The sequence below is a fragment of the Mobula birostris genome, chromosome 8 (assembly GCF_030028105.1).
Source record: "Mobula birostris isolate sMobBir1 chromosome 8, sMobBir1.hap1, whole genome shotgun sequence".
Taxonomy (NCBI): Eukaryota; Metazoa; Chordata; class Chondrichthyes; order Myliobatiformes; family Myliobatidae; genus Mobula; species Mobula birostris.
In genome coordinates, this window is record NC_092377.1 from 7,214,820 (window position 1) to 7,234,355 (window position 19,536).

Below are 19,536 nucleotides of genomic sequence, written 5' to 3' on the forward strand. Positions count from 1 at the left end.
CTCTCACTATACCCCTTGCCCATCTTCTGGGGTTTTTTCCCCCCGCCCCCTTTTCCTTCTCCCTGGGCCTCCTGTCCCATGATCCTCTCATATCCCTTTTGCCTATCACCTGTCCAGCTCTTGGCTCCATCCCTCCCCCTCCTGTCTTCTCCTATCATTTTGGATCTCCCCCTCCCCCTCCCACTTTCAAATGTCTTACTAACTCTTCCTTCAGTTCGTCCTGACGAAGGGTCTCGGCCTGAAACGTCGACTGTACCTCTTCCTGGAGATGCTGCCTGGCCTGCTGCGTTCACCAGCAACTTTGATGTGTGTTGTTGAAGGGAATCATAGAGGGAGCAATCCCTGTGGAAAGTGGAGATTGTAGGGGGGAGGATTTGGAGATGTGTTTGGTGGGAGAAGTTGTAGAGAATGGTGTGTTGGATTCAGGAGTTGATGGGGTGGTAGGTGAGGACAAGGAATTCTATCTCTGTTAAGGTGGCAGGAAGATGGAGTGAGCCTTGTTGTTCAGCAAATGGAGGTGATGCAGGTGAAGGCAGCATCAACAGTGGAGGAAGGGAAACCTCGTCCTCTGGAGGAAGAGGACATCTCTGATCTCCTGGAAAGGAAATTCTCGTTTTGGGAACAGAAGAAACTGGAGCTGGGTGATGCTAGAAATGGAGGTCATAGGTTAAGGATGAAAGGTGAAATATTTAAGGAGAACATGAGGATGGTCTGAGTGGGCAACGTGCCAGATTTGTTAGCGTTATGAGGAAGTAGAGGCTCTGCTGTACTCTCTCGGCCGTGACAGCCATGTGTTTGACTCAGCTACACCTGAATGACAGGAATGTAGTAACTGGATAAGGTAACTGGGTTTAAGGAAGCAGATGAGAGGTGACATCGTGGAGTATTCTTTTACACAAGAATGAGGTCTTCGATAAGGAGTGTGTACGTTCTCTTCTTAACCACGTGGGTTTCCTCCGAGTGCTCCAGTTCTCTCCCATAGTCCAAAGACGGGTTAATAGGAGGATAATTGGTCTTTGTAAATTGCCCCATAGACACAGAGAAAACCTACAACACAATACAGGCCCTTCGGCCACAATGCTGTGTTGAACATGTACTTATTTTAGAAATTACCGAGGGTTACCCATTGCCCTCCATTTTTCTAAGCTCCATGTACCTTTCCAGGAGTCTCTTAAAAGACCCTATTATATCTGCTTCCACCACCGTCGCTGGCAGCCCATTCCACACACTCACCATACTCTGTGTAGTTAAAAAAAAAACTTGCCCCTGACATCTCTTCTGTACCTATTTCTAAGCAGCTTAAAACTGTGCCCTCTCACGTTAGCCACTTCAGCCCTGGGAAAAAGCCTCTGACTATCCACACGATCAATGCCTCTCATCATCTTATACACCTCTATCATGTCACCTCTCATCCTCTGTCGCTCCAAGGAGAAAAGGCTGAGTTCACTCAACCTATTCTCATAAGACATGCTCCCCAATCCAGGCAACATCCTTGTAAAACTCCTCTGCACCCTTTCTATGGTTTCCACATCCTTCCTGTAGTGAGGTGACCAGAACTGAGCACAGTACTCCAAGTGGAGTCTGACCAGGGTCCTATATAGCTGCAACATTACCTCTCGGCTCTTAAACTCAATCCCACGATTGATGAAGGCCAATGCACCGTATGCCTTCTTAACCACAGATTCAACCTGCGCAGCAGCTTTGAGTGTCCGATGGACTCAGACCCCAAGATCCCTCTGATCCTCCACGCTTCCAAGAGTCTTAACATTAATGCTATATTCTGCCATCATATTTGACCTACCAAAATGAACCACCTCACACTTATCTGGGTTGAACTCCACTTGCCACTTCTCAGCCCAGTTTTGCATCCTATCAATGTCCTGCTGTAACCTCTGACAGCCACTATCCACAACACCTCCAACCTTTCTGTCATCAGCAAACTTACTAACCTATCCCTCCACTTCCTCATCCAGGTCATTTATAAAAATGATGAAGAGAAGGGGTCCCAGAACAGACCCCTGAGGCACACCGCTGGTCACCGATCTCCTTGCAGAATATGACCCGTCTGCAACCACTCTTTGCCTTCTGTGGACAAGCCAGTTCTGGATCCACAAAGCAATGTCCCCTTGGATCCCATGCCTCCTTACTTTCTCAATAAGCCTAGCATGGGGTACCTTGTCAAATGCCTTACTGAAATCCATATACACTACATCTACTGCTCTACCTTCATCAACGTGTTTAGTCACATCCCCAAAATATTCAATCAGGCTCGTAAGGCACGACCTGCCTTTGACAAAGCCATGCTGACTGTTCCTAATCATATTATGTCTTTCTAAATATTCATAAATCCTGTCTCTCATGATCTTCTTCAACTTAACCAACCACTGAAGTAAGACTCACTGGTCTATAATTTCCTGGGCTATCTCTACTCCCTTTCTTGAATAAGGGAACAACATCCGCAACCCTCCAATCCTCCGGAACCTCTCCCGTCCCTGCTGATGATACAAAGATCATCGCCAGAGGCTCAGCAATCTCCTCTCTCGCCTCCCACAGTAGCCTGGGGTATATCTCATCCGGTCCCAGTGACTTATCCAACTTGATGCTTTCCAAAAGCTCCAACACATCGTCTTTCTTAGTATCTACATGCTCAAGCTTTTCAGTCCACTGTAAATCATCCCTACAATCACCAAGATCCTTTTCCGTAGTGAATACTGAAGTAAAGTATTCATTAAGTACCTCCACTGTCTCCTCCAATTCCATACACACTTTTCCACTATCACACTTGATTGGTCCTATTCTTCTAAATCTTATTCTTATCCTCTTGCTCTTCACATACTTGTAGAATGCCTTGGGGTTTTCCTTAATCCTGCTTGCCAAGGCCTTCTCATGGCCCTTCTGGCTCTCCTAATTTCATTCTTAAGCTCCTTCCTGCTTGCCTTATAACTTTCTAGATCTCTATCGTTACCTAGTTTTTTTTTATTTGAACCTTTAGTAAGCTTTTCTTCTTGACTAATTTTCAACAGCCTTTTTACACCATGGTTCCTGTACCCTACCATCCTTTCCCTGTCTAATTGGAACATACCCATGCAGAACTCCACGCAAATATCCCGAACATTTGCCACATTTCTTCTGTACATTTCTATGAGAACATCTGTTCCCAACTTATGCTTCTAAGTTTCTACCTGATAGCTTCATATTTTCCCTTTCTCCAATTAAACGCTTTCCTAACTGGTCTGTTCCTATCCCTCTCCAATGCTATGGTAAAGGAGATAGAATTGTGATCACTATCTCCAAAATGCTCTCCCACTGAGAGATCTGACACCTGACCAGGTTCATTTCCCAATACCAGATCAAGTACAGTCTCTCCTCTTGTCAACTTATCTACATATTGTGTCAAGAAACCTTCTTGAATACACCTAACAAACTCCACCCCATCTAAACCCCTTGCTCTGAGGAGATGCCAATCAATATTTGGGAAATTAAAATCTCCCATCACGACAACCCTGTTATTATTACTCCTTTCCAGAATCTGTCTCCCTATCTGCTTCTCGATGTCCCTGTTACTATTGGGTGGTCTATATAAAAAGAAAACAGTAGAGTTATTGACGGCTTCCTGTTCCTAATTTCCACCCACAGAGACTCAGTAGACAACCCCTCCATGATTTCCTCCTTTTCTGCAGCCGTGACACCATCTCTGATCAACAGTGCCACACCCCCACCTCTTTTGCCTCCCTCCCTGTCCTTTCTGAAACATCTGAAGCCTGGCAATCTGTGACCATTCCTGTCCCTGAGCCATCCAAGTCTCTGTAATGGCCACAACATCATAGCTCGAAGTACTGATCAATGCTCTGAGCTCATCCACTTTGTTTATGATGCTTCTTGCATTGAAATAGACACATCACAAACCATTGGTCTGAGCGTATCCCTTATCACCTGCCTGTCCTCCCTCTCACACTGCCTACACGCTTTCTCTATTTGTGAGCCAACTGTCCCTTCCTCTGTCACTTCAGTTCGGTTCCCACCCCCCAGCAATTCTAGTTTAAACTCTCCCCAATAGCCTTAGCAAACCTCCCTGCCAGGATATTGGTCCCCCTCAGATTCAAGTGCAACCCATCCTTTTTGTACAGGTCACACCTGCCCCAGAAGAGGTCCCAATGATCCAGAAATCTGAATCTCTGCCCCCTGCTCCAATCCCTGAGCCACACATTTATCCTCCACCTCATTCTATTCCTATACTCACTGTCACGTGGCACGGTCAGTAATCCTGAGATTACTACCATTGAGGTCCTGCTTCTCAACTTCTTTTCTAACTCCCTGTAGTCTGTTTTCAGAACCTCCTCTCTCTCCCACCTATGGTTATGGTACCAATATGAACCACGACCTCTGGCTGTTCTCCCTCCCACTACAGGATGTCGTGGACGCTATCAGAAACATCCCGGACCCTGGCAGCTGGGAGGCAAACTACTATCTGTGTTTCTTTCCTGCGTCCACAGAATCACCTGTCTGACCCCCTAACTATAGAGTCCTCTATCACTGCTGCCATCCTCTTCCTTTCCCCACCCTTCTGAGCCACAGGGCCAGACTCTGTGCCAGAGGCTAGGCCACTTTTGCTTTTCCCAGGTAGCCGTTCCCCCCAGCAGTACTCAAACAGGAATACTGTACTTACTGTTAAAGGGCACGGCCACCGGGGTACTCTCTAGTATCTGCTTTTTGCCCTTCCCTCTCCTGACTGTTACCACTTCTCTGTCTCCTGTGGCGCCAGGGTGACTACCTGCCTATAGCTCCTCTCTATCACCTTCTCACTCCCTGATCAGATGAAGGTCACCGAGCTGCATCTCCAGTTCCCTAACCCAGTCCCCAAGGAGCAGCAGCTCAACGCACTAGGCGTAGATGTGGCTGTTTGGGAGGCTGGGAGTCTCCCGGACATCCGGCACCTGACACCCAGTACAGAACACCAGCCTCACCGACATACTTCCTATTCCTATTCTTCACGAGTAACTTACCTCGCCTTGACCCGTTATCACCTAAACTCCATAAAGCCAAAGCCCTCCTACTCTGTCTCCCTCTACTTATACGCTCTATAAAGCTGCCGTCTTTTTAAATTCTTCCCGCAAGTTCTCCAGCAACTTTTGCATTGTGACACTACACACAAGTAGCACCAGTTTCTGTAATGTTACATAAATATTTCTCATAGCTGCACTTTCCTGACCTCATGAGATTTCGGTGTAGCAGTTACTACTATTTCATTAGGCCATTCCACTTTAAGTGAGCCAGCAGATCTTTTGCACTTCACGCACTTTGCTTCTTTGGAATTTGACACAGAAAAATAATCAGTTCAATAAAAACAGTATAAATAAGCCAGTTCTAAAATCTGCAGACAAATCATCACAAACTCCATGTTGTCAACACTGTCCGGATCAGAAACCGGAAAAGGAAATGTGATTGTGTGCGATTGTGAAATGATCCATGATTTGGCTTGGGTTAAATTGGGGGTGGCTGGGCAGCATGGCTTGACGGGCCTGTTTGTCAATAAATAAAATTAAAATTTACAAATCAAGGCATTATATAACAATTTCTCACTGCTACGGGCAGAAGTTCCCACTTGTTTCAAAAAGGCAACAATTATACCAGTGCCCAAGAAGAATAATGTGGGCTGCCTTAATGACTATCGCTCGGTAGCACTCACATCGACAGTGATGAAATGCTTTGAGAGGTTGGTTATGACGAGACTGAACTCCCACCTCAGCAAGGACCTGGACCAGTTGCAATTTGCCTATCGCCACAATGGGTCAACGGCAGACGTAATCTCAATAACTCTCCACACAGGTTTAAACCAACTGGTCAACACGAACACCTATGTCAGGTTGCTGTTCATCGACTATAGTTCAGCATTTAATACTAACATTCCCACAATCCTGGTTGAGAAGTTGCAGAACCTGCGCCTCTGTACGTCCCCCTGCAATTGGATCCTCAACTTCCAAACCGGAAGACCACAATCTGTGCAGATTGGTGATAACATATCTCTCTTGCTGATAATCAACACTGGCACACCTCAGGGGTGTGTGCTTAGCCCACTGCTCTACTCTCTGTACACACATGACTGTGTGACTAGGCATAGCTCAAATACCATCTATAAATTGGCTGACGATACAACCATTGTTGGCAGAATTTCAGATGGTGGCAAGAGGGCGTAGAGGAGTGAGATATGCCAACTAGTGGAATGGTACCACAGCAACAACCTGGCATTCAACATCAGTAAGACGAAAAAGCTGATTGTGTCTTCAGGAGGGGTTAAGACGAAGGAACACATACCAACCCTCATAGAGGGATCAGAAGAGCAGGGAGTGAGCAGCTTCAAGCTCCTGGGTGTCAAGATCTCTGAGGATCTAACCTGGTCCCAACATATCGATGTAGTTATGTATAAAGGAGACAAGACAGCGGCTATACTTCATTAGGAGTTTGAAGAGATTTGTCATGTCAACAAATACACTCAAAAACTTCTATAGATGTACCGTGGAGAGCATTCTGATAGGCTGCATCACTGTCTGGTATGGGGAGGTGGGTGGGGTGTGCACGGAGGGCAACTTTAATATACAGCATTTCTGTTTTTTGCACATTTTTAAAATTTATTCAGTATACATTGTAATTGATTTACATTATTATTTTATTTCATTTATTTTTTAATATATATTATGATTTGCACTGAACTGCTGCTACTAAGTTAACAAATTTCACATCACATGCCGGTGATTATAAACCTGATTCTGAGAAGTAACCACGGTGTAATTAAATAAAACTAGTCTGATCATTTGTCTCTGACACCCCTCACCCCTTTCTCAACCTCTTGTCTCCATCTCTGGAGACAGACTGTCTACTGATAATCTATTATAAGCTGACCGACTCTTTCGGCAATCTTGACTATACCTCTTCCCACCCTTTCTCTTGTAAAAATGCTATTCCCTTTTCACAGTTCCTCCATGTCTGCCACATCTGTGCATGCATAAAGCTTTTGCTACTAGTGCACGAGGGAATTTAAACTGTGCACAGAAGGTAGTCACCCGCTACCTCATTGGCATGTTAAGTACATTTCACGATCATACACAATCTCATTTCCTTTTCCGGTTTCTGATCTGGACGGTGTTGACAGCATGGAGTTTGTGATGATTTGTCTGCAGATTTTAGAACTGGCTTATTTATACAGTTTTTATTGAAATAATTGTTCCTCTGTGTCAAATTCCAAAGGAGCAAAATGCGTGAAGTGCAAAAGATTTGCTGGCTCATTTAAAGTGGAATGGCCTAATGAAACAGTAGAAACTGCTACACCGAAATCTCTTGAGGTCAGAAACGTGCAGCTGTGATAAATATTTTTGTAACATTATAGAAACTGGTATTACTTGTGTGTATAGTCACAATGCAAAAGTTGCTGGAGAATTTGCAAGTGGGAAGAAGTGGAGAGATATTTGAAAACTTGCCTTGTTAAAGCATCATTTAGCAACCAAATCACATTGAGATGGTGTGCAGAAGCTCTGGCGAGGAAACCTTTCATTGTCCTTTATAGGCCTGCTACATATGTTTTGTGAGGGTGCAGATGAACGGTAGTGAAAACGATCAAACCCAGAGGAGATCAAAGTTCTTATTGACAGCTACTTTATTTCTTTTAAAGGGTGAACAACAAACTGGACTTAATAGTTTATTATCTTTAGAATCACTTCAGGTTTACTTCCACTTAAAAATTCAGTGAGCACATGTTGTTGTTACTGGGCAAAAAAATTTCACAGCACAAGATTTTTGTGCACACTGGTCATTACAAATTAGAGGGAATGTTGCACCCACCCACATCTCCTCCATTATCTGGACATCCGCTCTCATCCCATCTTCCCGCATCCTTAACAGTGATATAGTTCCTCTTGTCCTCACCTATCGCCCCATGAGCCTTTGTATCCAACACATCATTCTCCATAACTTCGGCCGTTTTCAACGAGATCCCACCTCCAAATACATCTTTTCCTCCCTTCCTTCTCGTCTCTACGTGACTCCCCTTGTCCACTCGTCCTTCCTCACTGACCTTCCTTGCACTAATCCCTGCAAACGGGACAAGTGCTACACCTGTCCCGACACTACCAACCTCACCACCGTTTGGGACCCCAAACAATCCTTCCTGGTGAGATGCAGGTCTGTTGGGGTTGCCTGCTGCTCATAGTGTGGCCTCCCTCTGCACTGGTGAGACCTGACGTAGATTTGTCAAACACCTTTGTTCTATCCACCATAACAGGTGGGATTTCCCGGTGGCCACCTATTTTAATCCAACTTCCAGGTCCATGACCACTATCTGGTGGAGGAGCAACACCTTCGATTCCATCTGGGTAGCCTCCAACCTGATGGCAGGAACATTTCCAGCTTCTCTCCCCTCTCACCCCTTCTCATCTCCTCACCTGCCTATTTCCTTCCTCTGGTGGCCCTTCTCCCTTTCTTCCATGGTCCACTCTCCTCTCTGATTCCTCCTTCAGCTCCTTACCTTTCCCACCTATCACCTGCCAGCTTCTCACCTCTTCCCCCTCCCCCCCCAAGCCACTAACCTTCTCCCTCACCTGGTCTCACCTGTCACCTGCCAGCTTGTACTCCTTCCCCTCACCACCTTACTCTGGCTTCTTCCCCCTTCCTTTCTTGTCCCAGTGAAGGGTCTCAGCCTACAACATCAACTCTTTATCCAGTTCTATAGATGCTGCCTGACCTGCTGAGATCCTGCAGTATATTGAAAGGCCTAGATAGAATGGTCATGGAGAGGATGCTTCCTGTTGTGGGAGCGTCTTAAGACCAGAGGACACAGCCTCAGTCCCTTTAGAACAGAGATGAAGAGGAATTCCTTTATCTCAAGAGTAGTGAGTCTGTGGAATTCATTGCCGTAGACTGCTGTGGAGGCCAAGTCATTGGGTTCTTAGGACATCAAAGGCTCTGGGGGAGAGGCCTGGAGCATGGGGTTGGGAGGGATAATAAGTCCACCCTATGGAATGACAGAACAGATTCAATGGGCTGAATGGCCTAATTCTGCTCCTACATCTTATGCTGTGCAACATCTCTTACGGTTACGACGGGGCAAGGCAGACAAGCTGGTCTTGAAAGATAAACAGAGCCAATGTGTGTAGTTTGAAATTAGAGAGGGCAGTAACGTTAAAAATCCAGCGGACTACCGAGATTATTCCCTAGCGGAGACTACAGCAGCAAATCCGCCAAGCGAGACTGTATCTTTAATCATTTACTACACAGTCAGGTTTGTTTGCAGATCAGCTGCCTGGAATATTTGGTCTGCTAATCACCATATCAATGTGACAGACTGATGGGTTTTCTCAGCGACAATCAACCGTGACCCTCGTAGTCTCTCCAGTTGTTAGATAACCCAGGCCAAACAACCCCAGCTCCCCAAGTCCCTTCACAGAGAGAGGAAAAGGCTACCTTCTCTGGTAATCACTTCTCAGTGCTACTGTCAGGCAGGGTGTACAGGAGCCTTGGGTCCCACTCCACCAATTATTACCCAATTGTTACCAGAACATCGGCCCAAAATGTCAACTGTTTATTCCTTTCAAAGTTCAAAGTAAATTTATTATCAAAGTACATGTATGTCACCATATACAACCCTGAGATTAATTTCCTTGTGGTCCTACTTAATAAGTCAGTAACTACAATAGAATCAATGAAAGACCAGAGTTGTTACCCGACCTGCTGAGTTCATCCAGCACTGTGCGTGAATTGAACCGACTTTATTGCTTGCATCTTTCATATACACGAGGAGTAAACATCTTTACATTACGTCTCCAGCTAAATGTGCAATTTATAGTAAGTTATAATAAATAGTATGTACAACAGGACAGTCAATATAACATAGAAATACAATTGTATCAGCGTGAGTTCATCAGTCTAATGCCCTGGTGGAAGAAGCTGTCCTGGAGCCTGTTGGTCCTGGCTTTTATGCTGAGGTACCATTTCCCAGATGGTAGCAGCTGGAACAGTTTGTGGTTGGGGTGACTGGGGTCCCCAGTGATCCTTCAGGCCCCTTTTACACACCTGTCTTTGTAAATGTTCTGAATCTTGGAAAGTTCACAACTACAGATGCGCTGGGCTGTCCGCACCACCCTCTGCAGAGTCCTGTGATTGAGGGGAGTACAATTCCCATACCAGGCAGTGATGCAGCCAGTCAGGATGCTCTCAATTGTGCTCCTGTAGAAAGTTCTTAGGATTTAGTGACCCATATCAAACTTCTTCAACTGTCTGTGAGATGAAAGAGGCACTTCTGTGCCTGTCATAGATTTACAGAGCAATACTGCACAGATAGAAACATAGAAAACCTGCAGCACAATACAGGCCCTTTGGCCCACAAAGCTGTGCCGAACATGTCCTTACCTTAGAAATTACTAGGCCTCTGTTTTTCTAAGCTCCATGTACCTATCCAAAAGTCTCTTAAAAGACCCTATTGTATCCGCCTCCACCACCGTTGCCAGCAGCCCATTCCATGCACTCACCACTCTCTGAGTAAAAAAACTTACCCACGACATCTCCTCTGTACCTACTCCCCAGCAGCTTAAACCTGTGTCCTCTTGTGGCGACCATTTCAGCCCTGGGAAAAAGCCCCTGACTATCCACACAATCAATGCCTCTCATTATCTTGTACACCTCTATCAGGTCACCTCTCATCCTCCATCGCTCCAAGGAGAAAAGGCTGAGTTCACTCAGCCTGTTTTCAGGCCCTTTGACCCAGCCAGTTCCTGTCGACCACAGTTCCGACCCAGCTAGCCCCAGTTTCCTGTGTTTAACCCATATTTCCCCTCCCCCAATCCCCACCCCTCTATGTACCCATCCGAGTGCTTCCGAAATGATGCTACTCTACCTGTCTCAACCACTGTCTCTGGCAGCTCGTTTTGTGTACTCACCACCCTCTGGAAAAGTTGTCCCTCAGATCCCTTCTCAAGCTTCCCCCGGTTCACTCTAAACCTATTCTCCATTGTTTTGGACTCTCCCGCCCCGGGGGAAATCTGGTGGAGAAGGTAGACTGTGACTGTCCACCGTATCTACGTGTCTCATAACTTTAAGCATATTTGTAAAGTTGCCCCTTAATCCCCAACGTTCCTGGAAGCGAGCCCATGATTGACCGCATTGCTCCTCTCCGAATGAGGCACCGAGCCGGGCTGAGGGCAATGAGGGCAGTCGGATGTTCGGTGCCGTCTGCCCGCATCTGGCTGGTCCTCCTCGCGCTAGTTGCTGCTGTAGGAGGAAGACACAGAGTCTTGGGATCCATGTTGCCAGGATTGATCGGCAAGGCTGTGGGCTCATTTTGGGGCACTTTGAGGTTCTTGTTGCACGAGTTCCTGGATTCTGGTTACTCTATTTCTGCCGTTTCTGAGTGGACCGGGGGCACTTTGGTGAAGAATGGCCCTGTTGCCTGCGGTAGGCCGGTGGGCTAGCAGCACGGTGTTGAACTGAACTAAGCTGAATTCCATTGGGTCCTAGGTTGATGTTTGATATTCTATGTGTTGTTGGCTCACTTTTGGCCGTTTACTCAATTTGCTCTATTTTCGCACATATGGTGCTTCTTTGTTTCATGGCTCTCTGCGGGACGGTGAATCTCAGATGTATTCTGGATACATATATTCATAATAAATGTTCTTTGAATCTTTTATACATGGACCTAGCCTGGCCAACCTGCTGTGGGCAACAACTTCGTAAACTTTCCCCACACTCTTTCCAGTTTAACCACGTCAGAATACAGATCCATAATTCCTGGAAAGCGGCGCCACTGGTAGATAGGGTTGTAAAGAAAGCTTTTGGCACATTGGCCTTCATAAATCAAAGTACTGAGTACAGGAGATGGGATGTTATATTGAAGTTGTATAAGGCTTCACTGAGGCCAAATTTGGAATATTGTGTGCAGTTCTGGTCACTTGCTTACAGGAAAGATGTCAATAAAATTGAAAGAGTTCAGAGAAAATTTACAGGGATGTTGCTGGGACTTGAGAACCTGAGTTATACGGAAAGTTTGAATAGATTAAGACTTTATTCCCTGGAGCATAGGAGCGTGAGGGGAGATTCAAGAGGTACACAAAATTATGAGGGGGTACAGATAGGGTTACTGCAAGCAAGGTTTTTCCACTGAGGTTGGGTGAGACTACAAATAGAGGTCATGGGTTGAGGGTGAAAGGTGAAATATTTACGGGGAACATGGGGGGGGGGAGTTTCTTCACTCAGAGGATGGCACAGGTGTCAAAGACTATCAATTTGTACTGCAGACTCCTCATGGAAAGCACCAGACGTCAGGGTTGGACCCAGGTCACTCAGGGAGTGACAATATGGTGGATGCAGGGTCAGCTGCAAGTTTAAGAGCAGTTTGAGTAAATGTGTGGATGGGAGGGGTGTGGAGGGCTGTGGTCCGGGTGCAGATGGGTTAGACTAGGCAGAATAACATGGACTAGATGGGCTGAAGGGCCTGGTTTTGTGCTGCAGTGTTCTGTGACTCAGCTTTGTTTACGGTGTTCTAAGTCACTGGTGAGTTTATTCCAAGCATCTGTTGGCCTCGCTCGATTTGCTAATGTTTCCTCACTTGAATTTGCTTTACCAGAAGAACATGTTGGTCACCGTAGATATTTAAATAATGACAGCAAGTTAAATGTCTATCACATTTCATTCACTGACTCTGCACCCTCCCAGCAAACACAGTGAGTGCTCCAATGCTTCGCTGTCTCAATGAATTTTACCAGAGGCCTTGGAGAGAGGGAACGCTGCATGTAACTTAAGTTTGCAATTCCTGGGGCGGCTCACTGGCGCAGCGATTTGTGCCACTGCCTCACCGCGTCAGTGACCCGAGCTCGGTACTGGCTTCTGTCGCTGTCTGTGTGGAGTTTGCCGCGCAAGTTGTTAAGAAGGTGTATGTCGTGTTGGCCTTCATTAGTCCTGGGATTGACTTCAAGAGGCTGAGGCCGTTGGCCTGCTCTGGGCCTCGTGTCCACGGATTCACTTTCGTTCTGAATGATGTTGCTTGCTTTTGTTGTTTGCATGATTGTGTTTTTCTTTCTTTCTCTGCGCGTTGGGTGTTGGTCTTTTTTTAAAATTTGGTTATTTCAGGTTTCTTGCTTTGTGGCTGCCTGTAAGCAGACGAATCTCAAGGCTGTTTAATTTACACACACTTGGATAATAAATGTACCCTGAGGTTATGTTGCAGCTCTATAAAACTCTGCTTAGACCACACTTGGAATATTGTCACAAACAAGAGGGATCTGCAGTTGCTGGAAATCCAGGCGACACACACAAATTGCTGGAGGAATTCAGCAGGCCAGGCAGCATCTCAAAGGTTTCAAAGGTACATTTAATGGCAGAGAAATGTATACAATATACATCCTGAAATACTTTTTCTTCGCAACCATCCACGAAAACAGAGGAGTACCCCCAAAGGATGAATGACGGTTAAATGTTAGAACCCCAAATGCCTCACCCCCGGCTCCCTACTCCCTCCCGCATGTAGGCGGCAGCAAGCAATGATCCCCCCTCCCCCACCGGCAAAAAAAGCATTGGCACCCGCCACCGAGCACTCCAGCATGCATCAAAAGCAACAGCGAAGACACAGACTTACAGTACTCCCAAAGACTACGCGTTCACCCAGTATTCAACATACCACAGGTTCTCTCTCTCCCTGGTGGGGTGATGGCATCTGTTAGTCTCGCGAGGCCATGGATCTGCGCCTGGAAAGTCTTGCTGCAGTCTGTGTTAGAGCAGCGTCTGTTGTGGCTGTAGAGTCCCACACGGGAGTGACAGTCTCGGCTGCAGCGACTGCACTTGAAGGCACTGTCCTCCAGTGTTGTCTTGGTGTTGTTTTCCCGACGAGTGTGCTTTTCTTCAGCAGCAAGCCTCAGCTTCTCTTCTCCTCTTTTTAGACCTCTGCGTAGTTCCAGCCTCCAGTGAGAGCGATCGCTTGCGATGTCCTCCCACCTCTCGACGTTCATTTTCAGTGACTTCATGTCTCTCTTGCAAACGTCTTTGAAACGAAGATGGGGCTGCCCTTGTGCCCTCCTGCCGGAGGCCAGTTCCCCGTACAGCAGGTTTCCTATTATGGGAGATAGAGACGTCTCCATTTCACATCTATGGAAAAGAATAAACAGTTCCTGCGGAAGGGTTTTGGCCCAAAACGTCAACTGTACTCTTTTCCATAGATGCTGCCTGGCCTGCTGAGTTCCTCCAGCATTTTGTGTGCATTGCTTGGAATATTGTGTTCAGTTCTGGTTGCCTCATTAAAAGAAGGATATAGAACCTTTAGAGAGGGTGCAGAGGAGATTTGCCAGGATGCTGCGTGCATTAGACAGCATATTTGATGAGGATGGGTTGAGTGAGTGGGGTTTTTTCTCTTTGCAGAGAAGGAGGATGAGGGGTAACTTGACAGATGTACAAGATCAAAGTTAAAATGAAACTTCTTATCAGAGTACATACATGTCACCACATACAACCCTGAGATTCTTTTTCCTGTGGGCAAACTCAGCAAATCTATAGAACAGTAACTGTAAACAGGATCAATGAACAACAAACTATGCAAATACAGATATAAATAAATAGCAATAAATAACAAATGAAATAACACTATAACAGAGTCCTTAATGAGTGTAGGTATCACCGTTTGTTCAGAGCCTGATAGCTGAGGGGCAGTGACTGTTCTTGAACTTGGTGGTGTGCCAAGTCGTGAGGCTCTTGGACCGCAGTGAGAAAAGAGCCTGGCCTGGGTGGTGACGATCTCTGGATATCGCTTTCCTACAACAGTGTTTCATGTAGATGTGCGCGGTGTTTGGGAGGGCTTTACCCGTGATGTACTGGGCTGAATCCTTTTGTAGGATTTTCCAGTCAAAGATATTGGTGTTCCCATACCAGCCCACAGTGCAGCCAGTCAGCACACTTTCCACCACACATCTCTCAGATGATAAGGCACAAAATCTTGTGGACGGCCAGAGGCTTTTTCCCCCCAGAGCAGAAACAACTAATACAAGCAGGCATAACTTTAAGGTGCTTGGAGGAAAGTAGAGGAGATGTCAGAGATTGTTGTTTTTTTTTTAGAGGGGTGGGTGTGTGGGAGGCCCTACCAGGGGTGGTGGTAAAGGCAGATGCATTGGGGGAATTTAATAAATTCTTAGAAATACACACGGAGGGCTGTGTGGGAGGGAAGGTTTAGATTGATCTTGGGAGTAGGTTAAAAGGTCATCACAACATCGTGAGCCAAAGGGCCTGTACAGTACTGTTGTGTTCTGTATCTAAATTTCTAGCTATCTAAATATATCTGGAATATATTTAGAATTGGGGGGTGGGGGGAGGGGTAGAATTCCAGCGGGTGGGGGTGGAGGTATAATCCAGAGAGTGAGGGGGGAATGTGGATGGTGAGGGGGTTTAGAATCTGGGTGGTGGTGGGGGGGATAGAATCTGGGGGTGAGGGGGGATCTGGGGGTGGTGGGGGAATCTGGGGGTGAGGGGGAGTTGAATCCTGGGGGTGAGGGAGGTGGATGGGATGGGATTAGTGTTAATGATGAGGGCAGAAGGCCATGTTTCTGTGCGGTGTGAGTCACGGAGTTACACCACATGGAAGAAAGCCCTTCAGCCCATCTGGTCCATGCTGAATGAGCTTCCCATCTGAGCCAGTCCCAGCTGCCAGGGTTTGACCCGCGAGGCAACGAAGGCCAGTGTCGTACTTGTCCTACTGGCTGGGGAATCGAGTAGATAGTCGGGAAGTAACATTGCTTTGGTATGAAACATTGTAGAACGGTAGTTCAGAATCGGAATCGGGTTTTTAATCACTGACCAATGTTGTTTTGTGAGAGCAGTACAGGGGAAGACATGAACATTACAAAGAATAAATAATGCACATATGGAAGAGAGGGGTAGTGGCTGCGGGCTGCTCAGAAATAGAAACTGATTCCTCAGCCATGGTCTCGCCTCCAAGAACTTTACTACTCGTCTTCTTAATATAATTTATTGATTTAATTGCAGGGTTTGTCTTTTGCACATTGGTTGTTTGTCAGACTTTGTCAGCAGTTTTTCATTGATCCTGTTGTATTTCTTTGTTCTATTGTGAATGCCTACAAGAAAATGAATCTCGGGGTACTATGTGGTGACACTTGCATTGATAATAAAATCACTTTGAACGCGGAACTCGCTCCAGAACCCCTCTCTTCCATGCTTCCCCTCTCTCCAGGAACTGGAGCCACCTGAATCACACCTTTCCTGTTTCTGAGAGGCCACCTGGGACTTCCCACCACAGCTGCTGTACGGGTGAGTCACAGGGTGTCACTTCTGATGACTCCATCCCCGACTGACGAATGCTAAGCAAGGCAAATGCGATGTTAGCAATCATTTTGAGAGGACTAGGATATAAGAGCAAGGATATAATGGTTTATAAGGCATTGGTCAGACCGCACTTGGAGTATTGTGAGCAGTTTTGGGCCCCTTATCTAAGAAGCTGTGTGCTGGTATTGGGGAGGGTTCAGAGGAGGTTCACATGAATGAAAGGGTTAACATATGTTTGGCTCTGGGCTTGTACTCACTGGAGGTTAGAAGAATGAGGAGGGATCTCATTAAAACCCATCAAATATTGAAAGGCCTTGATAGAATGGATGTGGAGAGGATGTTTCCTACAGGTGGGGAGTCTAGAACCAGAGGGCACAGCCTCAGAATAGAGGGACGTCCATTTGGAATGGAGATGAGGAATTTCTCTAGCCAGAGAGTGGTGAATCTGTGGAATTCATTGCCGCAGACGGCTGTGGAGGCCAGGTTATTGGGTATATTTAAAGCAGAGGTTCTTGATTAGTCAGGGTGTCAGAAGTTATGGAGAGAAGTCAGGAGAATGGGGTTCAGAGAGATAATAAAACACCCAGAATGGCATGGTGGAGCAGACTCAATGGGCCGAATAGCCTAATTCAGCTCCTGTGTCTTAGTGTTAAGGTGTTAATGGGATGGAAATGCTTTGAGGCACACAGCATTGAAATAGCCGTGAAGCACTGTTCACCGGTGCAATGTCGACAGGCCTTTCTGAACTCAATGCTTCATCCCCCTCACCTCCACTTCCCCAAGTACCTCTCGATTCCTTCCCGTTAGAGATTGCTGGAAAATATTCTCAACACGGCAAGATACAGGAAGAAACTAAGTGCAGTACTCCCAGTAAATGTGACAGAAAAGAGGGGAGGGAGATTCCGGGATTTTTACTGTCCTCTGTAGGGTCTTGCGGTTTGATGTCTTGCAGCTTCTGAACCACACAATGGTACAAACGGAAAGGACACTCTCGATGGTGCTCCTCTAGAAAGTTACTCACAGTAAAATTTATTATCAGAGTACATGCATGTAGATGTGCTCAATGGTTGTGAGGGTTTAACCCCGTCAGGTACTGGGTCAAATCTACTACCTTTTGTAGGGTTTTCCACCCAAAGCATCGGTATCCCATACAGCCCGTAATGCAGCCAGTCAACACACTTTCCATCACACGTCTGCAGAAGTTTGCCAAGGTTTTCGATGGCGTCTCGAATCTCTGCAGTCTCCTGAGGAAGCAGAAGTGCTGTCGTGCTTTTTCACAGTTAGATTCTATGATGGATCCGGGCCAGGGCCCTCTGCGATTAATGACTCCCAGGAATTTAAAGCTTCTGACCCTCTCCACCTTTGACCGTCTGATGATTACTGGCTCATGGACCTCTGGTTTCCCTCTCCTGAAGTCTACACAATCAGTTCTTAGTCTTTCTGACATTGAGTTGTTGTATTACCCCACTCAGCCAAGTTTTCAATCTCCTTCCTGTACGCTGATTCATCACCCCTCTGATACAGCCCACAACAATGATGTCATCAGCAAACTTGTATGGTGTTGGAGCTGTACTTAGCCACACAGTCATCGGTGTAAAGTAAGTAGAACAGAGGGCTAAGCAAACATCCCTACGGTGCTCCTGTTCTGATGGGAATTGTGGAAGAGATGTGTTTGCCAATCTGAACTGACTGTGGTCTACAAGTGAGGAAATCCTGGATCCAATTGCACAAGGGGGTGAGGCCCAGGTCTTGGAGTTTACCAATTAGTTCTGAGGGGATGATGGTGTTAAATGCTGAGCTGTAATTGATAAAGAGCATCTTGATTATGCATCTTTCCTGTCCAGTTGTTCCAAGGTTGAGTGAAGAGCCAAGGAGATGGCATTTGCTGTAGACTTGTTGCTTCGGTAGACAAACTGGAGTCGACACAAGTTGCCTATTGAATGGGACATACCTCAATCTCCTCAGAAAGTGTAGACGCTGCTTTGCATTCTAGACTAGTGGGTGTTGTTAGATTGTCCATTATATCAGAATCTGGTTTATTATCACCGGCATGTGTCACGAAATTTGTTAACTTAGCAGCAGCAGTTCAATGCAATACATAATATAGAGGAAAAAAAAACAAAATAAAATAATAATTAAAAGTAAATAATGGTATATATATATCGATTAGATTAAAAATTGTGCAAAAAACAGAGTTAATATATATTAAAGTGAGGTAGTGTTCAAGGGTTCAATGTCCATTTAGGAATCGTATGGCAGAGGGGAAGAAGCTGTTCCTGAATCGCTGAGTGTGTGCCTTCAGGCTTCTGTACCTCCTACCTGATGGTAACAGTGAGAAAAGGGCATGCCCTGGGTGCTGGAGGTCCTTAATAATGGACGCTGCCTTATGTGCACACCAGCGAACTTTGTGCTGACACTCTCTCCACGGCATACCATTGATATTGATGTGCAATGGACAGTGCCTCTCTGAACTCCACAATCATCGTCTTTTGTCTTGTCGACGTTGAGACTCGGGCTGCTGGTCTTGCTCCATTTGACAACCCTCTCTAACTCCTCTGTGTGCGCTGACTCGTCGTTGTTGCTGGTGAGAACAATCTCTGTCGTGTCATCAGCGAATGTGATGGTGCAGTTTGAGCGGAATCTGGCAGTGCAGTTGTGAGTCGGCAGAGGGCTGAGCACACAGCCCGGGGGGGGGGGGGCAGGAGGGGCACCAGCACTCGGCATGATGGAGCTCGAGGCGCCAACTCTGACTGACTGGGGTCTTCCCGTCAAAGATGGGAAAGATCTCAGATCTCTCAGTCCAGATGAAGATCATGGCTCAAAACATCGACTGTCCATTTCCCTCCACTGATGCTTCCTGATGTGTTCTCACGGTTTTTCTTTTGCCTGCCAAGTTCAAGATGCACTTTCCATTGAAGCTAATGGTCATTTTATTTATTTTTTTTATGAAAACATTTCAGAGCTTATTTTATTAGTAATGTAACCAAACCAAATTAATTGTAAATAAGATCATACATCTTTAATAGTGCGCTAATGCTGTACAAATGAAAAAATTAAAGTATAATCTTTCTATACCAATATGGCTGTCATTTTACGGCATGGTAACAGGCCCTTCCATAGCAACGGGCCCACACCACCCAATTACACCCATGTGACCAATCAACCTCAAGCACAAGATGCTGGAAATCTAGAGCAACGCCCACAAAATGCTGGAGGAACTCAGCAGGTCGGGCAGCA

General features: G+C 46.2%; 1 protein-coding gene across 5 annotated transcripts in view; it reads left to right on the forward strand.

Moving 5' to 3' along the window:
* phactr2 (phosphatase and actin regulator 2) overlaps positions 1-19,536 on the forward strand; it is a 182,719-nt gene that overhangs the window by 71,492 nt on the left and 91,691 nt on the right. The gene's annotated exons all lie outside the window — the stretch shown is intronic.